Source organism: Artemia sp. Qi Xiang Cuo, chromosome 16, assembly GCF_049724085.1.
Source record: "Artemia sp. Qi Xiang Cuo chromosome 16, ASM4972408v1, whole genome shotgun sequence".
NCBI classification, from domain to species: domain Eukaryota; kingdom Metazoa; phylum Arthropoda; class Branchiopoda; order Anostraca; family Artemiidae; genus Artemia; species Artemia sp. Qi Xiang Cuo.
The window spans coordinates 11,752,006-11,761,263 of NC_142809.1; positions in this window are offsets into that span (position 1 = coordinate 11,752,006).

Sequence of the window (9,258 nt, forward strand, 5' to 3'; positions counted from 1 at the left end):
TCTGTTGGGCTCAATAACCTCTTTTTAGCTATCTTATCTAATAGGGACTGCCTCACTTATTTTATTATATTTTTTGTAGTCATGATTGTAAAATCAGTCTGATATAAACGACAGTTTTTTTTTAATTCGACATAAAAACGATCATTTTGTCATTTATTTCTTTGTAAATATACGCGTTGTAAAGGTTTTTCAATTTTACCACCTCTTTTGGTCAGGTTGCTCTTTAGGTCAATTTTACCACCTCTTTAGGTCAGGTTGCTCTTTAGGTCAATTTTACCACCTATTTTGGTCAGGTTGGTCTTTAGGTCAATTATTACACCTTTTTATGTCACGGTTCTCTTTAGGTGAATTTTTACAACCTCTTTAGGTCAGGTTGCTCTTTAGGTCAATTTTACCACCTATTTAGGTAAGGTTGCTCATTTTGTCAATTTTAACAACCTATTTCGGTCAGGTTGCACTTTAGTTAAATTTTACAACATATTTAGGTAATTTTGCTCTGTATGTCAATTTTACAACCTATTTAGGTCATGTTGCTCTTTAGGTCAATTATACCACCTCTTTAGGTCAATTTTACCACCACGTTGTGTCTGGGTGCTCTTAAGGTCACTTTTACCACCTCTTTAGGTCAGTTTGATCTTTCTGTCAATTTTACCTCCTCTTTAGGTCAGGTTGCTCTTTAGGTCAATTTTACCACCTTTTTTGGTCAAGTTGCTCTTTAGGTCAATTTTACCACCTCTTTAGGTCAATTTTACCACCTCTTTAGGTCAATTTTGTCACCTCTTTAGGTCAGGTTGCTATCTGCATCCAGGCTTCGAAAACTTATATTTTGAAGTTGGAATACCCAAATTTAGCGGTTTTAAGTCTGTTCAAACTTGTCCCCGAAATCATCCATAAATTTAGAGGAAAAGATATGAAGGAAAATGAAAAAGTTTGTGACACCTTGGATGTGAAGGAAGATTTATTCTGTAAGGAGGAATTAGCGACAGTAGTAAAATGATTGCTGGATAATAATGCCCCAGGTTCTGCAAGTGTGGTAAATGAGTTTCTTAAATATGGTGGTTATGGAGTTAGAAAGAAGCTAATGAAGATTATGAATATGATTTTGAAAAAGGGGAAGTACTTAGCGATTTTAGGAGAGCCCTAATAATACCATTGTATAAGAAAGGTGATAAGAGTGAGTGTGGTAATTACAGAGGCATTAGCCTGGTTTCAATAGGCACCAAATTACTTAGTAAAATGATACTTTTTAGACTTAGAGAGGCTGTAGAGAAACTTCTAAGGGTCAATGGCGCCCATTAATGGCGCTAGGCGCCCATTAAGGAGGAGGGAGAGGAATTGACCCCTAGACTTTGAAAGACACCTCTTGTGTACTTTAATGAAAAATTCCAGCCTCTTAGATTCGGAAATACCTATTTTTACCTCTATAATAAAATATTCAAAATATCTCTACCCCTTCCGCTATATTCTGATTAATTAGCACCCCTGGCTAATATTAATTAAAAAATCCTATAATCGTTAATTTTCTGCTTATCTAAAACAAGGTGGCAGTGCTAGGCTCATTTAGGTACAACAGCAAAATTCATAATACGAATATCAAGCTGATTGAACGCGACAAAACGTTTCAACACGTAATAATTTCCGCAATAGAACTGACAGTCTTTTTGCGTTTATTAATGTCAATAGCTGTAAGATTATGAGCTGTCTCATTTTAATATTACAAGGTAAGAAGTTGTTCATCTCCTCTTTATATGCTCTTGATAGCGCTTTCAATCTCCGGATTACCCCAAAATGCACGAATTTCAGCGCAAAATACTGATTGAAGATTTCTGTAAATATTTTGGGGAGACTCGGAAGAATCCGATTTTATTTCGTGAAAATTCAGGGATACACCCAAGGGCGGAATCGAGAATGGCTTTGGGAGCACATGCACCCCCAAGAAGAGCGAAAGTTGCCCTAATTACCGGGGTAGAGAGGCACAAATACCAAAGGGATGAGCTCAAAATAGAAAAATTATGATTGCACCGTTGGCCTCGCCTTGTTGAGATTAGGAGGTCCATCCTTAGCGTGCCTCTGTTAGCTCTGAAGGATATGCAATTTGAGAACCATGACTTGTTATCTGTTTATATGTCGGTTTCAATAATCAGAGGCAACGCTATAGCGTTGCCTCTAGTAGAGGCCATATGGCTCCAATGTTTTATTATTATTATTTTTTCCCAGAGGCACTTCATATAGAAGGGGTCGTCGTAGAAACTTCAAAGGGTTCTCATTCGATTGGAAATCGAGAGATCTAGTGCCCTTTTTAATAGTCGAATATACTTGCATGGCAAATAACCCTCCTTACATACCCCCCATATCCTCAAACTTATGCAATTAAAATTTTGAGATAGCTATTTTGTTCAACGTAGTTGAAAGTTCTGGAAATTAGGTCTTTAAGGATGACAACCCCCACATAGCCCTCAGGGCAAGGGTTGTAAGTTGTGCCCTGGGAGCATCTAAGCTTTTAATAGAAAGCGTTGTCGTAGACACATCAGAAAGGGCTCATTCGATTGGAAATTTAAATGGCTAGTTCCCCTTTTAATAGTCGAAAATGGAAGGCAACTAACACCCCTTCCACGCCCACCATTTCCCCAAACACATCCAACCAAAATTTTGATTTAGCCATTTCGTTCAAAGTAGTTGAAAGTTATGGAAATTATACTTTTGAGCAGGACATTCCAGCAGGATTTTCAATCAAGGGAGCCATCTCTGCAGTTTATACGAGCATCCCTTCTATAAGATCCATATATATCCCCAGAGTATAACTTACGAAGCCTGACCCTGGGCCTTGGGGGGTTGTGTCAACCCCGAAGTTTTAATATCTGATGGTTGAACTATTTTTTACCAAAATGATCACCTCAAGTTTTTATCAGATGGTTTTATCCATCCGATAAACCCATAGGCGTGGAGGGTGGGAGAGGGTAGTTGCCCTCCGATCTTTTTTCACTCTGAGAAAATGAACTACAACTTTTGATTTCCATTCAAATGAACCCTCTCGGAAGTTTATACGAGCATCCCTTTCATAAGAACCACACACGGCCCCAGGACATAGTTTACAATACCTGCCCCCGGGCCTTGGGGGGTTGTGTCGACACTGGAGTTTTTGTTATCTGACCTTTAAACTTTTTTGAAAAAATGTCTCTCTCTAAGTTCTAATCGGATGGGTTTGAGGAAAATAGGGTGTGGATAGGGGGCTGGTTTCCCTCCCATATCTTTTGACTCTTAAAAAGTTAACTAAGACTTTCTATTGCCAATTATATAAGCATACTCCGAAACTTATACGAGCATACCTACAATAAGAACTGGATCTGCCCCCAGTGTAACCTTGACCCTGCCTGTCCCGGCCCCTGGGGGGGGGGTATCGACAGGGGAGTTGTTCTCATCTGACCTTTTAATTTTATTTAACGCAATGGCCATACGTAAAGGAGTTTTTACTGTATGATCTTTGAACTATTTTTAACAAAGTGGCTACCTCAAATTTTTATCAGATGTATTTGGGTAAAAAGGGCTTGTGGGGCTAGTTGCCCTCCGATCACTTTTGACTCTTAAAAAGGGCAGTAGAATTCTCGATTTTCAATCGAATGAGCCCCCTTTGAAGTTTATACGACGACCCCTTCTATATGAAGTGCCTCTGGGAACAAAAATCACTACAAATAAGAGTTTGGGTATAACCTCCTTCTCTCACAAAATCACTATAAACAAGAGTTTGGTTATCACCTCCTTCTCTCACTGTAAAAGTCTAACTGCGTCATTGGCGCTTTACTGAAAACTATATGCGTCTTGAACTGTCTTTGAAAGTATAAACAACATCAAACTGAATATTTGATGTATAGTGATATTAATCGTTGAAAGATCCATCAGTTCCAGAAATTATTTCACTGTAATTTATTTTCATTTTCAATGCTGTAAGAACTGGAAAAGAAAATATTTGTAAAATAATTCGTCTTCAGTTAAGCACCAATGACGCAGTAGGCTTTTGGTTTTTATTTACAGTTAAGGAAGGAGGCAGTATCCAAACACTTGTTTGTAGTGAAACTATATTCGTCTTGAACAACTTTAAAAAGAGTTAATAAATTAAACTGAATATTTGATGTATAATGATATTAATTGCTGAAAGCTCATCAGTTCCAAATTTTACTATAATTTTAATGTTTATTTTCAATATTAAGTACAAAAGAAAATATTTGTCATAAAATTGGTTTTCAGTAAAGCGCCAATGACGCGGTAGATTTTAGACTTTTACAGTGAGAGAAAGAGGTGATACCCAAACTCTTGTTTGTAGTGATTTTTGTTCGTTTCAACCTTAATTTGAATATTCAATTTAAGTTTTACTCGTTTTAAGATTTATTTATTAATTTCCATTAATATGTATTGTATGTTTGTTTGCATTGATTGTTTATTTAATTTCTGTTCGTTTTAAGTTTCATTTATACTTCAATAGGATTTTTTTTTTTAAGCTTGATTTTCATATTCAATCTAATCATTACTAACTTTAAGATCTATTTAGTCATTTATAATATTACTAGTTGTATGTTATTTGCTATGATTGTTTATTTAATTTCTGTTTGTTTTTGGTTTCATTAATTCTTTAATAGTAATTTCTGGTCGTTTTGAGTTTGAATTTTAACAGGTATTTGTATCTGCTGAGCTTAAGTTTAAAATAGGAAAGTTTTTTTTTTTAATTAATACATTACAATACTGATGGTAATTTGCGCAGAAGCCCGAAAAAAGGGCTGCCGAACTTTCCATTGTTCAAAATTTATCTCTTGAACTGTAAATACTGGCGTAATTAACGTTTCATACAAGACTATTTCAATCGTCACTTTACCAATTAAATGAAAAAAACAAGTTTTTCAACTGAAAGTAAGGAGCAACATTAAAACTTGAAACGAACAGAAATTATTACGTATATGAGGGGGTTCGTCCCCTAGTCAATACATCGCCCTTTACGCTAAAGTTTTTTTTTTTAGTACATTCAAAAGAGCTATCTATTCTAATTAACCGGCCTTTGTGATCAGGGGTTTATGATTCGAACAAAACTCAAACTTTAGTGTAAACAGCGAGGTATTGACTAGGGGATAAAATCCCTAATATACTTAATAAAAACATAGGATATGAAAGTTCGTCATGAAAGTTAATTCGTAAGTTACGTCGAATTAAAACTTAAAACATTAAAACTTAAAACGAACAGAAATTATTCTGTATAAGAAAGGGGTTGTCCCCTCCTCAACACCTCCCTCTTTACGCTAAAGTTTTTTACTGCTAAAAAAAATAAAGCTTTGTGACAGAGTCAAACATTAGCGTACAGAGCGCGGCGTTGAGGAGGGGACAGCCCCTTTCATATACGGAATAATTTCTGTTCGTTTTAAGTTTTAATGTTTTAAGTTTTAATTCAACGTAACTTATGAATTAACTTACTTAACGAACTTTTTTGATTGGGTGACTTCGGGGAAAAAATGAGCGTGGGAGGGGGCCACGTTGCCCTCCAATTGTTTTGGTCACTTAAAAAAGGCACTAGGACTTTTTATTCCGTTCGGATGAGCCCTTTCACGATATCTAGGACTACTGGATTGATACGATCACCCCTGGGGAAAAAAAAAACAGAAAAAAAATAATCACGCATCCCTGATCTTTCTTCTGGCAAAAAATACGAAGTTCCACATTTTTGAAGATAGGAGCTTGCAACTTCTATAGTAGGGTTCTCTGATACCCTGAATCTGATGGTATGATTTTCATTAAAGTTCTATGAATTTTAGGGGTTGTTTTCCCCTTTCTTCGAAAAGAATGCAAATTTTCTCAGGCGCGTAACTTTTGATGGGTAAAACTAAACTTAATGAAACTTATATATTTGAAATCAGCATAAAAATAGCCAAACGCTATTACTTGTTAAATTTTGCTGTTTTAAGCAAGATTGGTATTTTGTTTATGATAAAGAAATCCACCGAGCATATTATTATTGTTTTTTTTTACAATGTATATCTCGTCTGAAACAAGTCCCCACTCATGTGCTGGGACCCAGGCACGTATCCATGAGCACGGGCAGCATTTTGTCTAGGGGGGGGCTGCAACCGATTTTGTGATGGAAGGGGAGAGCTGAAGTTATATGGGCAGTTCAAAAAACGTCACATCGCCAGTAAGTTCTATCTTACCTTTGAAATCTTTATTTATCAATAATCACCAAAAATCATCAATGAGCTTCAAGTTCAGAGTTCACCGAGTGAAGAGCTAAACAAGTTTAAATTGAATCGGATATAGTCCTTGCTGAAATTTGTTGAACTTGTTTAAGGAACCAAGCACATATTACAAACGTTGGCCAGTAAAATTACGGTTTGACCGGGACAAAATTGCAAAAAAAAAGTTTTTTTACACCAAAAATGTTCAGAAAAAATCGCTGAATAACATATCCAAGATCCGCTAAAATCGCCCTCCTGGAAAACCTTCTGGGGCTGCTTAAAGGGAGTGGAAGGGGGCGAAAAATTAGGTATTTACATTTTTGACATTTAGGAAGCTTTTTTTACACAAAAATGTTCAGAAAAAATCGCTGAACAACATATCCAAAATCCGCTAAAATCGCCCTCCGGGAAAACCTTCTGGGGCTGCTTAAAGGGAGCGGAAGGGGGCGAAAAATTAGTTTTTTTTTTAATTTTTGACATTTGGGAAGCTTTGTTTACACTAAAAAGCTCAGAAAAAATTGTAGAACAACATACCCAAAATCCGCTAAAATTTCCCACCGGGAAAACCTTCTGGGGCTGCTTAAAGGGGGTGAAAGGGGTGAAAAATCCTTTTTTCGATTTTGTTATTTCGGTACGTTCGGAGACTCGATTCTAGTATAAATCAACTCGCTGAAACCGAAAATGATGTCACTTTTAGTGTAACACTTCTCTAACTTATATTAAACTACAAAAAATGAGATTTTAATAACTCCATTGCCAAAATAAAGGAAGTAGCTTTTCTTCCCAAGTTTTGCAGAACGCCTCAAATACTTTAAACAGCCTGCGAAAAGCAATAGAGGAAAATATAGAACTTAAAAGAGCAGAGGAGTACCTCACTCTTTTTTGCTTCGCTAGTCGTCGGGAACCTGGTTATCTGATGAGAATCAAACTTGTGAAAACTAGACTTTAGAAAAAGAGAGACTTAGCATAGACGCATAGAAACTTGAATATTCTAGTCTATACGGCTCATTAAAGACCAAGTAGAGTTGGGTTTCGGAAACGCAGGCTCCACAGCGCAAACAACAGGATCGTTATCTATCTTCAAAAGTACCTGACTGTTATATCAGCTAGTTTGGCAGACACACTATTATGAGTAAGTAAACTTGATAGAGTTGATATGTTGCCTCATCCGTAGGAAGCTAAGCCATAGTTTAGGTCAATCAATATTGAAATAGAAGTTATTGTTCGAGGAAGGAGGGGATTGAACCTCCTTCTCAATTTATTTTAACATTATAGCCATCTATCGGTGCCTTGAAAAACATCCACGGCGCAGATCAGTCACTAGATGTGATGTGACTACTAGCTGTTGTCGGAAAGACATGAAAGTTTAGCGGAATCGCAGCGGATGCTCATTGGAGTAGTCATTTGATGATTGTCCTCAGCAGGTTGTTCGGTACAACATGCCTCTGCTGACGCGGATGTCCTGATTGCAACCACAGCCATTCATAATGCAAGAATTCAGTTGACGTGTCTCATCGGCAACGACACTGACCTCCTTATCTTTCTCCTCTATCATGTCACTGCCACCCACAAAGGCCTGTATTTCAGATTCGAGGCGAAAGCTTCAAACGAACATAAGCTATGGAATATATGCTCCATCAAAGAAAAACTAAGGGACATGTGTGGTGCAATTCTATTTCTGCACGTATTCCTAGGCTGTGACACCACTTCGAGATTACAAGAAATTGGTAAATCTCTCGGACTGTCATTGTACCGGTCCGATCTGTCTTTCCTTGAGGCCGCTAAGGTCTTTATGGACTCGAAGGCTACGAAAGACGAGCTCATTGTAGCTGGTGAATAAGCTCTTTTGAGAATTTATAAAGGAAAGCCTGGAGAAACTCTCGTGTCCTTGAGACATCGTCTGTTCTTGGCCAAGTTCACTTTCTTTTCCGCATTTGTCTGCCCTGATCGGATGCCTCCCACACCCTCAGCTGCGAAGTTCCATCCTTTTCGCGTGTATTTGCAGGTAATGGAATGGAAAAGCGAGGCTCCTGCGATGAAACCGGAAAACTGGGGATGGCGACTCTCTGCTGATAATTACATCCCAGTAACGGCGGAGAAGAAACCAGGTCCCCAAAGTCTACTTCAAATTATCCACTGCAAATGCAAATCAGGTTGCGATACGGCCAGATGCACTTGCCGTAAGAATGGCATGCCCTGCACACTTGCTTGCGGAGAGTGCATGGGAACAAGCTGTAATAACTCTGAACATCTCTAGAAGAAGAAGAATTTTAGTTTTTTGCATTAACGGTGGTTGTGCTCTTTTGTAGTGCTCATTAATGAAATGGTGATTCTCAATTTTATGTGATCTAAAAATAATGATTATCAAAACTGTGATTTATGTATGGACGTGTTAATGTTTTGTTTTCCTACTGTAGAAGAAGCTGATAATAAGAATAATTTTTCAAGTTTCTATGCGACTATGCCTATAGTTTCCCTTTTTCTGCAGTCTGGTCTTCACAAGGTTCATTCTCATCGGATAACCAGGTTTCCAACGATTACCAAAGCAACAAAGAGTGGGGTACTTCTCTGCTCCTTTAAATTGCCGTACGAGATTTTCCTGTGTTGCTGATTGAAGTATTTCAGGCTTTCATTGATCTGATCTTTCGAACACTTCGAAAGAAAAGCTATTTCCTTTTGCAATGGAGTTATTCCAATCTTATTTATAGTTTAAGATAAGTTACAGACGTCAGTATGAGTTTAGTATCTGAACTAAAAGGAACTAACTTATGAACCTAATCGGATTATCTTTTCTACTGTACTGTGTTAGATTGCGCAATTAACTTGTGGATTTAATTGTGAGGGATTGTTCACTTCACACAACGTGAGTTATTATTTATCATAGTGAATAATTTAGTTCCATAACTGAATATTTACTATTGGTCAAGTAACCTTGAATTAAGACTGATTAACAGTTCGTGAGTCTGTAGTGTCTCGTCAGAAAAAATGTCGGGAAAAAAGCAGCCCCCAAGGCTACCACCCGAGAAGGATACTCCCAATTAAACCCTCG